This window comes from Tursiops truncatus, chromosome 12 (genome assembly GCF_011762595.2).
Source record: "Tursiops truncatus isolate mTurTru1 chromosome 12, mTurTru1.mat.Y, whole genome shotgun sequence".
Taxonomy (NCBI): domain Eukaryota; kingdom Metazoa; phylum Chordata; class Mammalia; order Artiodactyla; family Delphinidae; genus Tursiops; species Tursiops truncatus.
Window position 1 is genome coordinate 26,834,663 of NC_047045.1, and position 19,927 is coordinate 26,854,589.

Here is a 19,927-nt window from a genome sequence, read left to right on the forward strand (position 1 = left end):
AAACACTTCTAGGAGGCCAGCAATTTTTCTGGATGGTTACACTTCCTCTTTAGCTGACAAAAAGTACAGTCACATTGTATAAGGAAAAACGTAACTTTAGAAAATGACTATGCTGGTATAGATGCAGGTATTTTATATTTACATTTCTCAGGTTGGTAATTTTCATATGTGTCATATATATAACTATATAGATATGTAAATACACACACATGCATTACCTGGACAAATAATGGCTATAATACAAATTGAGGGGTGAGACTCATCCTCTCCTCTGATTCACTTTCTTTACTGTGGTTATAGAACTCTGGTAGATAGATTTGTTTCACTGGGCAGGAAAAAGGAGTATTTATATCTGAAGGAAACAAATATACCAAGAAAAAAATCGTATCCAATACTCATATTTGATAATTCTCCCTGTAGAATGACAAGATCACCCCACAATTTTACCACACGAAAAATTACAATTTAAAAGTTCTCTGACACATGTATCCATACACAGATCTTATCATTAAATTTCGGTGCTTTACTCTCAAATATTAACAGAATAGACATTGGATTATCTAGTCTGAAAGACAGTATAAATAAATCAAATCAAACAAACAACAACAAATAAAAACACCTAGTTGGAAATGGAAATAATAGAGAAGAAAGAATCAACACACAATTTACAAAGTGATAAGATATTACATTCATGAAATAAAAACAAGTTATTACAGAAGAAAGGTATATAATCAGAAAATAGCAGAAAGCTCTCCTAAAAGTTAAAAATACAAAAGTAGAAATTGAAAATTCAACACAATGTTTAAAAGAAGTCAAGAAAATTTTCTAGGAAAGAGAACAAAAAGAGAATGTCATAGGAAATGTGATAAGTAAAAGTCAATGAATTTAGGTATCTAATTAGGAGTTCTGATAAATTAACATGAGCTCCAGAAATAAACACATTATCAGAGAATTATAGAAAATCATTCGATGGAGAAACCCGAGTTTTCCAGATTAAAATCTGTATCTATCTATCTATCTATCTATGGCCTACCACAAAAAGTGAGGGGAAGAGTGGAAAAGGACCATGCTATCAAATATCTTACTGATACTTCATTTCATAACCAAGGTTAAAAGAGAAGACATCTTGTGTGTGTACGCGTGTGTGTGTATGTGTATGTGTAAGTGTATGTATGACAGACAGACGGAAGGGAGAGAAACAAAGAGAGAGAGACACTAAATGGGGTAAAAAAACAAATGGAATATCAGGAGACCCATCTAACAGAGTGAACAAAGAGAAAAGAGAAAATCAAAGAGAGGAAATCTTCAATGAAATAGTTCCAGAACATTTCCTAGGACTGAAGAGCATGATTTTACATATTATAGAAGCCGAACTAAAATGCCCAGCAAAAACAGATTTTTAAAAGATCTATACTAAGGTGCATTTTTATGATTTTTCAAAACATAGAAAGAATACGATCCTTAAATCTTTCCAAGAAGCAGCGCAAGGGAGGAAGGGAACCTATGAAGAAAATACATAAGCTACGTGAAAGATGAATTCTCACTCTATCCATTTGCTTTTGAATAGCTTATCACACTGTACTTTTTCACTGATTCTAATTACAATATATCCTATTTCACATAAAGAGTACAATAAAGAGGCAAGGTCAGGGTGAGGGAGGGTAGGCTATGTGGATGAGGAACTATAGACTTTTTTGTTTCACCTTTGCTTTTCTCTAAGAAACTCTGAATAATGCTTTTTCTTTAATCCTAAAATGAACTGATCATTTTAAGATTCAGTTCTCAGTTTGGCTTTGAAGTTTCGTTTTCGACTTTAATTACCTTTGATGGTAGGGTAAGAATCTTTTGCACAGAAGAGTTTATATACTTAGGTTAATATAGCATAAATTAAGAAGAAAAAGAAGAAAAAACTTTTGCTTGAAGCAGCATTTTAAATTGTAAGGACACATCACATTGACACACACTCAATAATAACACTGAGCAGCTTTTAACTAAGCTGGTAAGTGCTCTTCTTCCCCACCCCCACCTTGGAGACAGCTGCCCCTTCCAGCTCAGGTACTGTGTTTTGGTGATAGACTGATGTCTTTATTTAGGGAGTTATAAAGAATTGCTTCTAGTCATCAGCAGTTTCAAAAACTAGCCATTGAAGGCGGGATAAAGCCTATTCAGAAGATGGATGACAGCTTTTCATTTGAGGATCATACAGAAGGATATTTCCTTCTATAAAAATAGATTCTTCAGTGTAGCTTGAGACTTACATTTTGCAAGGAATTGCCGCTCTAAAAGACGACACTGGAAATTGAAGACTGAAAGACAGAGACATTCTTTCTTTTCATGTAAAAAGCAACACACATGACAAACTTGTCTCAAATCAAATTATACTTTTTACCATGCAAAAGAGGTCTCTGAAACCTATGCTTACCATTACCATATTTTTCTAGAGCATCAAATTTTAGGAATAAATGGCTAAATTATCTTATTTAAATAAGCATTTTGGACTCTAGGACCTAATTCTGTCTAATGACAATGATTAGAAAAAATAGTTTATAACTAGGTAAAAGGAAAGAGAAGTGTGTCATAAGTGTGAATGCACAGAGTATTGCTTTATGTTATCTTCTATTATTTAATAAAATGACAAAAATTCTCAATTAGTAAAACAGGAAATACATAAATGCTACCAAACCTGATTAATTTTCAATGATGGTATTTTTGTGATTAATTATTTAGCAATTGGCACCAGTTGGCACCCCCTGATAATATTTCTATACAGGTTCTGGTCAGCAATTTTTTTTAAGTTTCTCTGTGTTGTCCATTTCTGAATCTCCTCTGTGTTAAATCCTACATAAATCTAAGCTAATTCAAGTCCAGCATTTGATTTGAATACAAGACACCACTGTTCCCTTCCCCAAGTTTTAAACAGTACTTTGGGATTCCCACTCTTATGTTCTACAGTCCAAAAGCTGGAGGTATTACTCTTTTTTTTTTCTTTTTACCTATCACATCTACCAATAATAAAATGTTTTATTTTCTGCTATAGGCTGTTGTTATAAGTCCCTATCTTTTAATGTAAAGAGAGTGGTTTCTAACTCTTAAATATTTTAGAATGTTTTAATTCTAAGATTACACCCCCTCTGTAGTGGCTACAAACTTTGTCCACCAAACTAAATTGGCAAGAATGTGATATTACATTTCAAAAACGCAATTCAGTGTCCTATTCCAAGGCTTCATTCCATCAGGTGTCTGGAACCTAGTTCTGTCCATCCAGAATACCCCCAGCACTCACACTCTCACCTACTTGCATTGAGCTGCATCTATATCCAGATAGCCTTTGCTACCCCAAGTGAATGATCAGGCCACCCAAGATGGCTGTTCTCTTGCTCTCTGTACATCCCTGCTGGTCTGGCGCCTGCTTCATTTACATCCTACTCAGGTGACTGACCTTCCCACATACTTGTCCCTGGCCCCAGCTAGTGACTGCTCTAATCTTTCGATCAAAATATCTTTAGATCAGAATATCGCTTATCAAAGTGGTAATGAGGGACATGCCCCTCTGCTAGTTTCCCTGGTAACCTATAAGCCAACCTTACGTCAATTCCCCCTATAATGGGTAGCATTCACCCTCCCCCGGCAGCAAAGACTGATACCATGTCCTGCCAGCCATCTGCCACATGGTGCAGTGTTGCTTCAGGACCTTGCTTCAGACATGTAAGATCCCCCAATCCATTAAACCATTGATGTCTCTGTCACTAACTCTGGGCTCTTCCTTCTCTCTCAATGCTGGGCAAGTGCAAGGCTTGCAGGCCTGCAGGGTGCAACCCAACACACCAAGGCATTGGGTAGAATGCCTTTTCCTTGAACTGCGTCATCTCTACATGCTGGCATTCATAAAACATCCTTGTCCCTACCTCATCTTCAGGGTTGCTGATGTGTTTGTTCCTTGTTCCTGAATGCAAGCCTTTTCTAAGTCCAGTTTTCTTTCAACCACTTCTGCACCACACTGAAGGTTGCCTGGAAATCTTTCAGGCTGCTTGAGGCTCTTTACCATCTTTATAAAACCATACTCCAGCACACACGGAATCAGGGCTGCAGATAAAACTGAGGCTGTCTAGCCCATTGTCATTTCATGACATGGGGGAATTGAATTTTTGCTGTGCCTTCAGGTTTTTGCTATAAGTAAGGTACAGGGACTCTCTACTATTTGATAGAACTTTAAAACTTTAAAACTTTCTGGGATTACTTAGCCAGGAAGACTTTAAAACTATTTTAATACTATACCTAGACCCTGAATTTTGAACATCAAAAATGACGGGCTTAATTTATTTAACTGTGTTTAGCTCTAAGAACATCTTCTTAAGAAGACAGAAGACTTACAGTTTACCTAAGGGAACAGAGGGAAGGTCACAGGTTTAAATAAATATAGATGGGGGAAAATTCACATAAATAAATTTATTGAGATACTATTCCACCACATACTAAGGTTTAGTTGATCACCATATTTGTAATTGTGTGTGTGTGTGTGTGTGTGTGTGTGCGTGTGTGTGTTTAAACAGGCCCCTTCTTTTTTAATTGGATGAAATTCATTAGCTAGATACGGAACATAGTATCACACAGAATTAAGTTAATTTCAAATGGTGGTTCAGTACTTTGATTGATAGGTAACCTGGTAAACATTAAAAAAAATACTTTACTTTCCACATCTGCAAAACAGGAGTAATAACACCTAAATATTGAATGTCAGGAAGATTAGATGTTAGACTACATATAGAAAATTTTGGCAACATTGGTAAATGGCAGCTATGTAGGCTAGCAAAGCACTTGCGTACATTTGTAGGAGGCTTTAGCAGAGAGGTGTTAACAGATTGAAACTGCCTGTTACACAGGATATTTTAGAACAGGTTATTATGAAGATTACTTTTAGAAGCAAATTATTCTATATCTAAATACTGAGTGTCCTTAATTCTCTTATTCTGCTTTATTGTTCTTTATAGCACTTATCACTGTGTTTACATATTTTTTCAGTTGACAGTTGTCTCTCTCACCTATCATAATGGAATCCATATGAGCATGGAACTTTCTTATGCCCCTACTACGTCTCCAGCTCCAGGTACAGAGTACACAATTAATATTTATGTATTTGTTGAGAAAAAAGTAAATAAGTAAATGAACTAGTTTTATATTGGTTAAATTTAGACACTCAAAATATACAAAACTTAAGAAATATTTGTATATGTTTGTTAATTAAGTTTTCATGATGGTGAACATGTAACATTTAAACTAAAAGAAAACAGTCTAAGCTTGTCTTTTAACATTCACCTGCTGCCACTAAGTAGCTTTCCTAGAGGCCAACTGGAAGTAGCTCTAAACAAAATGAGGTAGTGCTAAGGAGAGAGCAAAAGTAGCATTTTGCAAAAGTAGCATCCTGGTAGCATTTACACTAGAAATTCTTTACCTGAGTAACCTCCTCCCACCACATCAACACAGCAAACTTTATAAAAGGAATTTTGAAGGGGAGACATAGTTTCATACTTAGAAAACATCTGTTCTCACTAGATTAGAATTTCTACAGTTTGCTTTAGCCTATACATGTTTAGGCATTACCAAATAAGAAACGAAGAGTAGTAAAAGTGACTTGATAAATCTGAACATTTTTTACTGCTGAATTTTGAGCAGTCACAGAGGAAGGGTAAGCTGTAGTGATCCAAACGTTAGGACTTGTAATAAGAAGGACTGATGACAGCATGGAACTTAGGCTGCATGTGCCACAGATGTAGATCATCCCAAAAGACAGAAAGAAGGTATCAAGAGAAGAGAATATGAGCCAGAAATAGGACAATTAAGTGGGATCTTGGGAAAGATGGACACTGCAGATCCAATTCAACAAAGATAGAAAGGAGGCATCCAGGGACAAAACAGAATGCCACAGGCACATGGCCAGAAGAGTGCAGGGGTGTTTAAAGAATTGAGCAGGGGTATGTTACCAAATGTTTAACCATTGGCTCTTTGAAGAAAAAACAAACAAATATTTGTTGCATTTGCCGATTTCCATGGTACAAATACCTCCACTGTGGCCTATGTCAAGCTAAAAATGTTTAAGAACTAGACTGTAAAATTCTTGAAAATGTGTCCCTTGGCTCAACCCACCAATTGTGGAGAGTAATCATATCTAGGTGAACATGTGGTGTGAGGGTCCTACTAGAAATATGAGTGAGAACATATGAAATTTCAGGCTAATGAATTCAGACTAACGAATTTGCTTTTTTTTCTGTAGGGGTGCGATGTATTCAATCCAGACTATTCACAGGCTTTATACTGTTAGAATGAGGTTAATAATTATAAACTAAAAGCTAAAATAGAGCCATATATTTCAGATTGCCAGAGTAAGTACACACTGAATGTATAAATGTATATAATGGGAAATAAGTTCCTTTCATCATTTTCCTTTTCCTTTTCCCTCTAGTGATATCTTTTTGAAATAAAATCTTGTATTAAAATAGATATTTTACTCTATTCTCTCTTATTCCTTTAACACTCTGTTAAACTTACTTTTCTAAGAGGCTGCACTTGCCTTGGCAGAATGCAACTTCCCCATAAAAGAGAATGGAAAAAACAAAAACGCTGTTGCTTTGTTTGGCTCTGTATCTATTAATAAACATACTTTTATGTAATAGTTCTGGTTAGTTTTGTTATGCTTCCCAGAACATAGTCCTGTAACCATCCCTGAACTTATATTAGACTGTCTGTGGTAGAGGTGAGGAGGGAAAAAGAAAAATCAGAGGGAACTATGGAAAGGAAGGAAGAGGCAAGCAGAGAGGTGTCTCCCCAGAGAGTTATTCACAGTTTCACTAAGGAAGCCCATTTCTTAACCTCCAAGATATGAAAATCCCCAGAGATAAATGTTAGCTCTTTGATATTTATATATATTTATGTCTTGTTTCACCTAAATTAATGTGAACTCTTTGGACTCTGAAAGCTAAAGTAAATTTTTCTACCTTCTAGGAATTTTCCTGGAATCTATGTGCTGTGACATATGACAGGCCTGAAATCTATCTTATTAGTATCTCTAATGATCTTACTCAGAGTTTAAGCAATTTTCATTAAAATGCGCAACTCATCAAGTCATGGTAAGTAATTTAAAAACTCCTTCACTTTTTTTCTCCATGAAAGACACGTAGAGCATAATTGGATGCTATTGTGGTAGATAGCACTTGGTATGATTATTCCTGACACTTTGCTTATCTTACTGACACACAGTGCAATCTTCAGATAAATAAAATAACAACTCACTTCCCTTTACAACAAAGAATATAGTCAGAGATAACAATGATTGGGGAATTTTGAATCTCTGCTAAATTCATATGTTAATGAACAGCTGTGATATTTCCCAGACACAAACTAAAGGGAAGACAATTCCCAGGTTTCCATACAATCTAAAAACTTTTACAAAGACTCATACTAAGAGATGAAAGTGAAAATATCAGTAGTTTTCACATTATGTCCATTTACCTTTATGGTTCTGAGTTGTCACTCTGCTTGGTTAAGAAGGTCTAAATGTCATATCAGTGCTTTTATTTATTTATTTTACACTCTTCTACCTTTATAAAAAAGTAGAAGTCCCCAGATACACAACACATCTCAGGTTGCTGTAATTGTTTACTTTTGCTCCATGGAAACATTAATGGCAAAAACGAGGGTACATCAGGAAATAGTATTTAAATTAGCAACAATTACGTCAGTGTATTTATAAATTAATTATGCCATTTGTTCATGCTTTTCCTAAATGCAGCAATGAGGTCTATGCACCAGCTAAAGTAATTAGTAAACAGATAAAATGATGACTAAGAGTCCTCCAAGAGCTCTCAGTCAGACACCTACTTTCAAAAACATTTTCCCTGCCACCACAGATTTTAAAACTTAGTTGGGGAGGCAAGACATATGTACATGAAATGTAAAATAACCACAAAATTTTGAAATTAGATACATTCTTATATTTCTTCTGTGACTATGTCCTCTTGGAAATAACAGTGAGGATTTATGATTTTCCACCTTTTAGTATAAATTAACATAAAAAACTGATTCAGAAACAAATATTACTTCCTTTATATTAGGCTAGGGTATATGCCACTTGATTTACTTTACTTCTAGTTGGTCTAACTGCTAATATGGTTTGTAAAGATTCATTCACTCTGACAGTCACACTGATAGAATATTTTCAATGAAGAGCAATTCAAATACTTCTCATTGTTCAGTCGGCTGTGCCATGAATATATAAATGCATCCAAATGATATTACGCTAATGAGATCTACCAAATGGCAGGTGCCATGAGAAATAGAACTCTTTTTTCAAGAACTATATATATATATATATATATATATATATATATATATATATATATATATGTATATCTGCTAGTATTTGCTTTGAAAATAAATGAAGATATTTCAAAAAGAGATGTGAGTTTATATTCACTGTAGTCTGTATCTGTACCCAAATTCTGGAGACCTGGAACATTTCTCAACAAACCACACCTACAATCTAGTCAAGGTATAACTTTATCATTTAACTTATAAATCAGGCTATATGTATCTTTATTTTATTTTTTAGTCAGAATCAGTGTTAAAGACTCCACAGTGTAACTACATAGAAGGCAGGGATACAATCTAACAGGTTTGGGGGACATACTACCATACTACCATCTACAGAGCCAAATACACTAATAGTCTTAGTGAATATTTACACAGGCTTAATTTCATGGTAGAACTTCTTTAACCATTTCTCCTCAAACACTTCTGTTAAATCTTACTGCATCAGTTGGTTTTCCTCTCCTTTATTTTTAGCTTCTCTATGTCTACTAATTAATTCCCCAAGGCTACAAACATGCCCAAGACTCTTCTATATTAAAGAATTCTTCCTTGATCCTGGTCCCCTCTGACCACCCCCCGACACACACACATTACCTCCACATTCCCCTTTCTGCATCTAATATTTGACCCCCTCTGAACGTTACTTCACAGAGTCAGAACTGGGAAAATTCTTAGTGGACTTCTAATTGCCCAATTCGATATACGACTTCTAATTCTTTAATTTGACCTTTGTAGCATTTGAATATGTAGATAATTTCTTGAAATCAGCATATATTAGTCTTTAATTATCTTCTTACCTTAAAATCTTCCTTCCTCTCTTCATTAATCCTATTTATTTGCCTGTATCTTAATCTGGCATCCTCCAGATGCAGTCCTTTGTCTTCTTGGCAGTATCCTCCACACAAGTGACTTCAACCATCACTCAGATGAGGGGATCTAAATTTAAAGTGTATATAAAAACACAGAAAGAAGTTTTCAAAATGTGATCTTGTGTTCCTGTCCCACAAATGTAGGTCAGTAGATCTGGATTGGGGCCATGGTCTCTGTAAATGGGGAAAAAAGTCTTTGCAATACTCATATATGTTTCTGTTTGAGAAGCCATGATGATTATAGTTTTAGGTCTCTAAGCTCCAAACCCATACATAGATCTAACTGCCTACTGGGCATATTCACTGTAAGGACCCACAGATAGATCCAACTTGTCTTAGTCTAAAGCAAAAATCATCGTCTCCTCTGATGCAAAGCTACTGAATCTTCTATACTCCTTAACTCTGTCACTGGCATTACCATCCATATAATAACCCAAGTCAGAAATCTGGATATATCACTGATTCCTCCCTATCTCTCACTTGGTCTTGTAAACTCTATCATCTTGCCCAATCCCAGAGATAGTCCTTCCTTCCCTTCATTCCTAATGTTACCTTAGTTTACAATTTTCCTTCTGTATGAATGCCATTTCTTCTCATTTGACATGAGAAGACACACACACACAGAGACCATATATATATTTCTGAATTCTGTTCAAACTCAGTTTTCTAATAATACCTGTCTTGACTTTTTTTTTTTTTTTGGCTGTGCCACACAGCTTGTGAGATCTTAGTTCCCTGACCAGGGATTGAACCCAGGCCCTTGGCAGTGAAAGCAGAGTCCTAACCACTGCACTGCCAGAGAATTCCCTGTCTTGACTTCTTGACTGTCCTTTATACATTGTACACTGCCCTCCTTTCTCTAAAATGATATTCTTATTTGTGACTCTCAGTGTCCTCTCCACATCTCTATCACTTTACCTGAAATTCTTAAAGTGTCTATTTGAATATCTTTCTTTATATTAGGCTGTAATGCTTTGATGCAGGAACTATTATTAGCTGTTTTTGATTTCTATTGATTAGCAGAATATCTGATCCACTGTAGAACCTTAAACAAATGTTTGATATGTGTGTATGTGTTCATTTAATGTTCACATGGATGTGTCTAAAGGCCTAATGTTGCTTTTATAATGCATAATTTTATACATTATTTGTAGATTTCTACATATATATGATTTCCCTCTGAGATTGATATGTTATTTTTAGTTAATGTATAACACACTAAAGTGTAAAGATTTATAGCTTACTCAATTTCACACAGTACCTCATTAGTAAAGTCAGAAAGCTATTCATAATTCTTCTTATCAAGTGCTATTTCAAATGGAAGAATAAAGTCACAGATATCAGGAATACCAAGACATTTGCCACTGGTTTAAATGTGAGATTTGGAAGAATTTTCAACAGGCTCCAATAAGGTTGTGAGTGTCTCCATTTAAATTCTGCTTGAGGATTTAAAACCATTTAAAACCACCTGTTTGTGCATTCTATTTCTCATGTTGCACACATAAATGTGAGTTTTTGCAAGCAAAAACAGATGCACTCCTAAAATGTGTCAGCACATTTTCAAAAGCCTACTGAAAATGTGTCCTCATATGTCTCCAGACTTTGTTACAACTTACATCAGTGAGCTGTATAAATTGGTTTCTTGAATATCCATTACTGCAAATTACCAGGCCAGGAAAATACCATATAAGAGCCTGTAAAATCTCACAAAATATAATATCTTTCTTAGGAAGAAGCTAAAGAGAACAAAGTTATGCTGGCACATTTTATCCCAGGGTGATCTCAGAAGTAAAGATGGCTTATTTTTAGAAAAAGGATGCATTAAAATAATTCATAGATAGTACTGTCCCTCTTACCCTCAAATACACCAGCTGATGTTGGGTGAGGTGAAGAAAGAGCAACTCTAGTTTTATTGTATGCCTTGTTACAAGTAGACAGGACAGAAGAGTAGAAGATTGGGGTATAGAGGGATAGTTAGTTCTTTGGGGGGCAAAGTATTCATTAGAATGATTGCAAAATTTCCAATCATGATAAAAATAATGAAAAGCAAGGATAGATCAATCTGTAACATAACATTAATCTTTCCTCGGTTGGTAGTTCTTAGATAAGATCAATTAGTCTGTACTGAGCAAATTGTTAACTAGAAGGGAAAACATAGTACTCAAGTCTCACAAAGTTCACTAACAGATAACCAAGATGGGGTTAGATATGCTTCCCACTATTAAATGGCAAGCTGGAACCTATCAGTTGCTTCACTTTTCATCTCTGAATCCCTGCTCTACCAAACTCTGGAAGAAACTTATCACATGCATCTCTCTTTTTATTTCCCCATATATTTGTTTTTTGTTTGTTTTTACTGCATGTTTGCACTCTATCTTCAAACATATGCAACACTATCTCATATCAGTTCATTTTATTTTTCTCAAATGTGGTACCTGTGATGGTTAATTTTATGTGTCAACTTGACTGGGCCAGAGGATGCCCAGATATATAGTTAAACATTATTTCTGGATGTATCTATGAGGGTAATTCTGGATGAGATTAACTCTTAAATTGGTAGACTGAAGAAAGCAGATTTTTTTCTCCCCAATGTGATTGGGACTCATCCAATGAGTGAATGGCCTGATGGAATAAAAAAGCTGAATAAAAAAAAAATAATTCTCTCTCTCTCCCTGACTTTGAGCTGGGATATTGGTCTTATCCTGCTTTGGACTTAGACTAAAACTGGAACCAGTGGCTCTTCAGCATTTCCAGCTTGCCAACTACACTTATTAAGACTTCTCAGCTTCCATAATCATGTGAGCCAATTCCTTATAATAATTCTTAATAGATGATGGAGAGATGGATGGATAGATAGATAGGGATACTATTGGTTCTGTTTCTCTGGAGAACCCTAACTAATGTAATACCCTATAATATCTGTGACTTTACATTCCATACCTTCTCCTTCCCTGCTTGCCTCCTATGAGATTTATATCATACAGCCATATGATATAAATCGCAACAGGTCTTTAATTATTTTTTATTTTAACAATTTATTGCCTATATATATATGTATATACATATATATATGTGTGTGTGTATATATTCAAAGTGTATTTTTATATCTAGTAGATACTTTTGGAATGCATGTAAAATACTTTCATTATCCATTTCCCTAATGTGGACAATTATGTTGCCTCCTAGTCTTTGCTACAAAAATAATACTGTGATGAATACCATTGAACCTGACTCCCTGAACATATCTCTACAGCATTATGCAAGAAATGAAAGTAATATGCCAAACTTCTTTACATATTTAATTTTATAAGGGTGCCAATTGTTTTAAAAATAACTGCAGTGGGGCTTCCCTGGTGGCGCAGTGGTTGAGAGTCGGCCTGCTGATGCAGGGGACATGGGTTTGTGCCCCGGTCCGGGAGGATCCCACATGCCGCGGAGTGGCTGGGCCCGTGAGCCATGGCTGCTGAGCCTGTGCGTCCGGAGCCTGTGCTCCGCAATGGGGGAGGCCACAACAGTGAGAGGCCCACGTACCGCAAATAGATAAATAAATAAATAACTGCAGTGATTTATCACTTCATCAGTGGTGCATGAGGATTTTCATTACCCCAAACCCTTGACTGCCTTGGCATTATTAAATTTCCTAATCTTTTTCAGTTGGAATGGGGCTAAAGTGAAATTTCATTGTCAAATTTGCAAAGCTGCAAATTTTTTTTCCTGATTATTAATAAGTTAATGTAGCTATTCATAGAGAAGGTAGTTATTAGCAAATTTCAGAATTTCAGGAAGCTTATAAAACAGACAAGGACAGTACAAAAAACAAATGTAGGACAATTTCCAAAATATAATTTTGACTACTGTGGTACCCTGAATAATTGTCTCCCAAAAGACATTTACATCCTAATTCCTGGAACCTGTGAATACTAACCTATACAGAAAAAGTGTAAGTATTACTTTATATGGAAAAAAAAAAACATAATTAAGGACTTTGAGACTGGAGAGTATCCTGAATTTTTCAGGTGGACCCTGTATTTATTTCCTGTGGTTGCTGTATCAAATTGCCACAAAATAGGTAATTTAAAACAACAAAAATTTATTCCTTTATAGTTCTGGATGCCAAAAATCTAAAATTGGTATCACTGAGCCAAAATCAAGGTGTTGTCAGCGTTGCGTTCCTTCTGGAGGCTCCCAGGGAAAATCTGGCCCTTGCCTTCTCCAGCTTCTGGTGGCAACCCTTGGCCTGTGGCTTGTTGTGTAAGTGTGGATTTTGAGGCCATTTACTTCCAATTACTGGAGTATGGGCAGTGACTGAATGAGATATTCAACTCTTCCAACAGCTTCTCTGGTGGAATATAGTTTGTTACCTTTGTGGATGCCTGTGGTGCTTACATGGATGGGCTGGTTCCTGTAGCATCAAGAATTTTCTGTAATTGTTCGAAAGAAGTCATCAGAGGAAGAGCCAACTGTAGGAGATCTCTTTGGTTTCCAGAGTCCCCAGTAATAGTTCTTCAATAAGTAAACTTGCTTCTTCAAGTCACAGGTATCTCAATGGTAAGTAATGAAGATTTAAATCTCTTTCTCACAGGAATATTGATGCTTCCATTAGGTTGTGTCTGTGGAACATGGGGCCTTAGTGAAGTCCTCTGAGTCTGGCATCTTTCAAGCTTGGTCTGTGCATGTGTTTAGATTCATAGACAAGAAGTTTCACACTTATTCTCGAAGCACTTTGTTAAAATTCATAATATTCTGTTGTGAGTTCTACATTTTTTAGATTAATTTGGGTGATAATTATTACCTGCATTACTGTGTTCTCATCTTCAAACATGCCATTTCTCTCTAGTTATTCAGTTGTAGTTTTATTTCATTTAGAAGATTTAAAAATTTTCTCTATGATAATTTAGGTATTTATTTTCTTTGTCTTTCATTCCTGTATCTTATTTTTTTGTATCCTGCTTTATAAAGAAGCACATGCAACGATATATTGAAAAATATTAGTGTACAGTACAGCAGATAAGGTTCAAGAACTTTAGAACAAAAATAAAGCAAAATGCAAGTATGTTCAGCAAAAGCAAGAAGTTCAACAACAGCAGTTAGTTGATGGAGAAGTCAAATCAATCTTTCCAAGAGAAAGATGGACACACCATTCAGAAGCACTGATGGTGACTGTCTTGTCTCTCTAGTTTCTACAGATCATCTGATACTTTCATTCCAACTTAGTATATGTCCCAACTTTATGGTCCCTGCAGGCTGCTCTGTTGGGTGCACAATAGTTTATTTTGGCTGCTGCCAAAATCCTATATCTCCTAGCTCTATCCCATTTTATGTTTCCAATTCTTTCCCCAAGCCTAGAGTTTAATTATTTTTGTCTTCTTATTTCTACAAAGATGACTCTGGCTTGCAAGAGAATAAAAGGGCCTTGTGGGCAAGAATAATTAATCAACAAACACACATGCAAGGAAAAATAAAGAGTTCCTAAATAGTTACAAATATTTTGAAAAACAGACCAAACAAAGTGAATTGATGCTACCAGATATTAAGTCATGTTTTATGAAGTATAGCAATTCAACAGTGTGGTACTAATGCAGAAATATTCTTATAGACCAATGTAAAGGGTAGATATTCCTGGAAAAGATATATATTTTTTAGTACTTGGAAATGATATAACTGTCATCACAAGTCAGTAAGAAAGAGACTAATGAGCAAATGGTATGTGAAAATCAGCTTAACAGCAGATCAAAATAAAATTGTTTTCCTATCTCTGACCATGTTTAAGTAATCTTAAGATGAATTAAAGACCAAACGTGTGAGTAAAACTGTAAAGAAAACAAAGGCATTAGAATATATTTGTGACCTTAGCCATAAGTTGTTAAGAAAAAATATGATGCATTTAAATGCATCAAAATTAAATATTTCTTGATCAAAAAAGAGATGCATTAAGTTCTAAGTTAAGTGGTAGACTGGGAGGAGATAACTGTAATGACTGTTTATCAAAAGGATTAAATCACACAATGGAGACTCTCCCCAACTTGTAGATCTCCATCAACAGTTGTCAAGAGAGTGTCTACATAGTCGAAGTAAGACTTCCTAGCTCTGACCTCAAGGCTTTCTTTGGTGGAAGTAAAGAAAAGAATCTTACTGCTTGATGTTAATTTACATCCCTAGAGGCTTCCATCTGTAGGTGCCCTAGAACTCTGCATTCCTGCAAGTGCACCTTCACTTCCCCCTCTTCTTCACAGTCTCTCCATCACTCCTTACACATTGAGGCCATTGAGCAAGAGTCTCATCAAGGACTTGATCCTGCTCAGTCACCAACAGAAACCCAGGTCAACTTCTGTACCTCAGACCTTAATACCTGTGAAGTCTGGCATTTTAATTTTTTAGACTCTCTCTGTTATGCCTTCTCATCTATTAAAACCATGTCACTTTACCATCTAGACCCCATGGTCAATAATCAACAAATCCCCTCCATCCTCAACCTCTAAATCTTTTTGTTCTAATCGAAATCTGGCTTTTGCCTGATGCAGCTTCTCCAGTAGCCCTCTTGGGTGGAGGTGGTTTCTCTTCCATATATTTTATACTCCTGGGCTGCAGCTGCCTAACACAGAGTATATGCTCATTAAATATTTATTGAATAAAACTGTTTAATGAATTTAGATCACATTTTCCTTTTTCCTAACTTTCATAAGTAGCTTTAACTTTTTAATCTATAACATCATTTTATACATCAAAATGCTAAATTATATCCATAAATTATGATTGTGTTCAGTTTACTCAAGAAATCAAAGATAGCAGCACACAATTTATAAATCTTTCCTCACTGTTTTAGATTGATTTTCACAGAACAATGCGGCCAACACGGTATTCACAGAGTAGCAGCAGCAACTGGGAACTGTAAGAAATGCAGATCTTTAGGTTCTACTCCAGACCTACTGCCTCAGCAATCTGTGTTTTCACAAGCCCTCCTGATTGATTCTGGGACAGACTAAACTCTGAGAACTACTGCAACGTAGACTGATGTCATAGAAACACAGGTTGATAGCAGAGCTTTTATGAAGGTGGTTTATTGAGGAAGTGTTCAGAGGTGAAACCTGTAGAGAAGTGAGGGAAAGCATCTTGGCTCAAGTCTGGCCACAATCTGATCCTATGGGGAAATCTGCAGTATCAGTGAATCCTAACTTGAGGCAAAAGAATAGGACTTCTGTGATTCTGAAATCACTCTCCACCTCTAGAGTGAAGGTGTAGCCTTCAGGTACTTCTGCATTAAATAGACCTGGTAGACCCAAGGCAATTCTCAGAATGGTGCTGCTGGTAGCCTTTGGCCTCTAACATTCATGGCACTTTGGGTTGGATGCACTGTCCAGAGATAGCATAAGAAGGACATGAATGAGGCACAAAACTGAACTTTATACCACATTTTATCTGAAATTTCTCTCAGAGAGAGAGATTATTTAGGTTTTTATGCATATTTTCCTTTGGAAAACAATAAAAGAACATTTCATCCACAGACAGAAAAATTCAAAGATAAAAACTTCCAGTGCCTTCAAGATAATTTTAATTAGTCCTTCAATCAGGTGCATAATTTTCAGGCTTTCTCAACATTTTCTTTAATTCTTGCCAATCCACTTTATCCTCAGTCTTAAAACCAAAAGGTTTTTAATTTTTTAATTTAAAATATTTTTATGAAATGACCTCTTGACCACATAATGAATCTATCCTCTTATCTATTAATTCATTCAAATCCTGGGTATTTTAAATTGCTCAAGCCCTATTTGGTCTAGATGATTATGCTGTTACTTGTGATTTTACTCCTAGAAGTTGATAGTACGTTCATTTTAGAATCATGAATTAAGCCATAATCCTAAATAAATTGCTCAATAATAATTTAAGCTTCTGAAGGTTTGATTAAGAATGCTAAGGGATTATAAAAAGAGTGCTGATGACCACTTATATGGGGACAAAAGACAATGTCTTCAAAACTTTTTTTATCTATACTTGGAAATTAATATTAAATATTTTTTCACACTTTCCCTTTAGAAAGAAAATGCACATACTAAGTTAGCTCTAAATAACTGTTTAGACACGATTTAAGCAATTTTATAAATAAGCATAGGCACATTGTAATGCCTTGTATTAATTTTAAAAATAGCTTTCAAAAGAATTAAAAGACTTCTTCGAATTTGTAGTTTCTATTGCTGGAGAAAACCAGAAATTATATAATTCTTGTGCTATATTGGTAGGCCTATGCCCCTTCCTTGCCCCCTTTTAAAATAGCTATGTTGAGACTCTGTTTTAAAAATGTGTATATATAGACATATTTTTTTCCATAGTTGGAATCAAGATATATTTTCCTTAGGCTTATTTCAAATGCCTCCTCTCTTTTGTACCTTCTTTCTTTCATCATTTTTCCTTTAGGTTTTTTCCTCCTGTTCCTCCTTGTTCTCTAGAGATATAACTTAAACAGGACTGAAGTAAAATTATTTTAAGCACGATTCTATACCTATACTTCCTTGATTTCTCTCATTGACGTTCCTCTTTTTAGAATAAAGTCTAGTCATACTGTTACCCTGAATTGGTCCTCATTTTTTCCACTCTTTCCTTTTCTCCTCAGTCCATGTGAGTCTCCTTGCTTCCCTGTGTGAGACGATATGCAAGGTTGGCTGAGAGCAGGCACTCTTTTGAGAAAAACCTGGCTTCAATGTGAGCTCCAAGATGTGAGGCTTGGCGCAGGTTAGTGAAGCTCTCCGTTTTCTACATCTGAGTTTTCCCATCTGTAAATCGCATGAAAGTAATGGTCTACTTGTAGCAGATGCTGTTTGTCCCTCATTCAGATTCCCCTTCAATAGCCAGTGCAGACACCTCCACATCTGCCCCTTTTCTCTGGAGAATACCTCTCGGCTAATGGCAGCCCCCTTGTCCAGAAGGTTAACCACCCTACACCTCTACCCGTGTTCTGGGAGCAGCTAACAAGCAATGCAGGCTGACCACTTAGCTCCAGGGGATGCAAATCTGGTAGAGATTTGTGCCCTAAAAATTTCTACCAACCCCATAGATCAGGCCTAGAATGCTTACTTGAGGACACATCCTTGCCCATCTCATTTCTCTTCCCTATCTTGCTTCCTTCATTTCCTTACAGGTGTTACTGAAGATCATGCCTTCAATGCATCATTTATGCCCAAATTCCTGTCTTAGGCTCTGCTTCTAGGAAATACAAAATAAAAAGTTTGTTACCAGGAGTGGTTCTAGCAAGCAGGCATGGAGGATGGGATTCTGGAGTTGAAACACCTACTGGTCAGCAGACAATAAAAACCCCATTCCTGGTGGTAAGTGGAGTACAGTATTACTGACAGGATTTGGAAGTGTGACTGCTACTTTAACCTGCAGTGAAAAAGGATGGATCCAGGTACACAGCGCATACAGGATGCACTGGCTTGTGCAATGTCTCTAGCCTTTTAGAAATAGTGAAGAAATGGTAATAGGTACTGGGAATGTTGGTGGCTGCTGATAAACATCATTAATGCTTAAAGAAGGAAAAGACAGGCTCAGGGAAATCAATCATTAATTTAAAACGAAGTGTGATAGTCAATATGTCTCCTTGGCAGCCTTTAAAGATACTCTTACCTCCTGCTGACAGGGTTGAAAGCCAAGCACTGAGCTATCACAGAATTCAAATTAGTACAATAATTACTTGTATTGGTAAATGAGCCACCAAAAATAGGTTAAATTTTGGTCTATATTCTGTGTTTAAGGATTCAGGTAAGCAGAATATAGTATAAACTGATTTCGATCCAAAATTTTCAGTGTTTTTGCTGAAAAAGATTTCAAAGGTATTCATTAAGTATAGTGAATGACTGACTTTTAGACCATAATGTTGTTTTCATTTTGCAGAAAGGAAAGGAATATTGCACATTTTAAATAACTATGCAATTATATGTAATCTCATTTAATTCTCACAACTAGCCAAGGAAGTCTGGTACTTCTGTAATGACCATTGTACAGATGGGGAATACAAGGCAAAGAATGTTTAAAATTTCTAAAGATAAAGCGTAGTGGCAAGTAAAAGCTAGAACTTAAAACCAAGTTTTGATTCCAGGAAATGCTATGTTGTTTGTCTACATGATTCTTTCCTTTTCTGAACAGCTGGAGAATTTTTCAACTATAGTTTTTATTGTTTATTGCTCTTTGTTGGACATGGGGAAAATATGTAGTCTGCACGCTTTAGATCTTAGAATATAGTGTAGAAAAAATTGCCCAAATTACCTGAAGAATTCACCTAGTGAAATCAGATATGAGCAACATAATCCTTGGGGCTAAATATCACAGTAGACCTAGAGATGAAAGGGCCCTCTTGGGCACACAGAAGGGTCCATCTGCCTTAAAAGTGAGAGGTCTCCTGGAAAATAAATCACCTAAGGGGAAAAGAAAGGAGGACTATGAGATGTTTAAGGACAATGGGAAGAGGAGGATTCGAAGGAACGAAATCTAATTGTGATTTGCTGTGCTGGTAAGAACTTTTGGGTTCATCATCTGTAGATGATGATAAGGATCTCAGATTATATTAGGGAAAGATAGATTTTGCTAAAAGGATTCACATGGACTGGAAGCAGAGTCAATCAGAATCTGTGTCAATTCTAAGCTTATGCTACTACCTCAAATCCTGTAAGGTATCTTTTTATAGGTTCTTTCCTTACATCCATTCTCTT

General features: G+C 35.9%; 1 long non-coding RNA gene across 1 annotated transcript; it reads right to left on the reverse strand.

The window, feature by feature from the left end:
* Window positions 1–264: 264 nt before the first annotated feature.
* Window positions 265–18,417, reverse strand: LOC141276081 (uncharacterized). The gene is made up of 3 exons (XR_012325020.1): window positions 18,297–18,417; window positions 9,159–9,297; window positions 265–352 (listed from the first exon to the last, which is right to left on the reverse strand). It is a non-coding gene; the product is annotated as an uncharacterized lncRNA (long non-coding RNA).
* Between the last annotated feature and the right edge of the window lie 1,510 nt (window positions 18,418–19,927).